Here is an 891-nt window from a genome sequence, read left to right as displayed (position 1 = left end):
GTTTTCTGCCCACGATGTCGTAAAAAGTCCATTGAATCTTATCATTTTGAGGAAGGAGAAGTCGTAACAAGGTTTTCGTAGGTGAACCTGTGGAAGGATCATTGTCGAAACCTGCACAGCAGAATGACTCGTGACTGGGTTTAACAATTGGGGAGACCACACGGGAGAAGTGTTTTCTCCCTCCGTACGAGCGCCTCCCGCTCGTTCTTGACGTGCGCTCCTAGAGCGCGCGTTGAGCGACTAACGAACCCCAATGCGGAAATTGCCAAGGAATACTCAAATTGACAGCCTGCCCTTCGTGCTCTATTCGCCGCGTGAATCTGGGGCACGTGTACTTCTCTTATAAACAAAAACAACTCTCGACAATAGATATCTCGGATCTCACATCGATGAAGAACGTAGCAAAATACAATACTTGGTGTGAATTGCAGACTGAATTGCAGAATCCCGTGAACCATCGAGTCTTTAAACGCAAGTTACGTCCAAAGCCATTAGTCTGACGGCACGTCTGCCTGGGTATCACGCATCGTGTTTCCCCCTGGCATCGCGCCTCAATCACGAGGTGTGCTGTCATGGCGGGGCAGATACTAGCCTTCCGCATGCCTCGAGCTCGCGGCTGGCCTAAATGCATGTCCATGTTCATAGATGTCGCGGAAGTGGTGGTTGTAACTCAAGTCTATTTGCTGTCGCGGCTACAGCCCATCGTGCACGTAGAATCTGGGACCATACCGTGCTTAGGCACTCCGACCGCGACCCCAGATCAGGAGTGATTACCCACTGAGTTTAAGACTATCAATAAATGGAGGAAAATAAACTTAAAAGGATTCCCTCAGTAACGACAAGCAAACCAAGAATAGCCAGCCTTAGAATTGAGTGGCTTCATCATCCGAA

At 49.2% G+C, this 891-nt stretch overlaps 1 pseudogene; it reads left to right on the top strand.

Moving 5' to 3' along the window:
- Positions 1-354: 354 nt before the first annotated feature.
- On the top strand, positions 355-522 carry LOC124894021 (annotated as a pseudogene).
- The last annotated feature ends 369 nt before the right edge of the window (positions 523-891 follow it).

This window comes from Capsicum annuum, unplaced genomic scaffold, assembly GCF_002878395.1.
Source record: "Capsicum annuum cultivar UCD-10X-F1 unplaced genomic scaffold, UCD10Xv1.1 ctg68259, whole genome shotgun sequence".
NCBI classification, from domain to species: Eukaryota; Viridiplantae; Streptophyta; class Magnoliopsida; order Solanales; family Solanaceae; genus Capsicum; species Capsicum annuum.
Note: the sequence above shows the minus strand (reverse complement) of the source record. Positions and strands in the feature narration are given on the sequence as shown.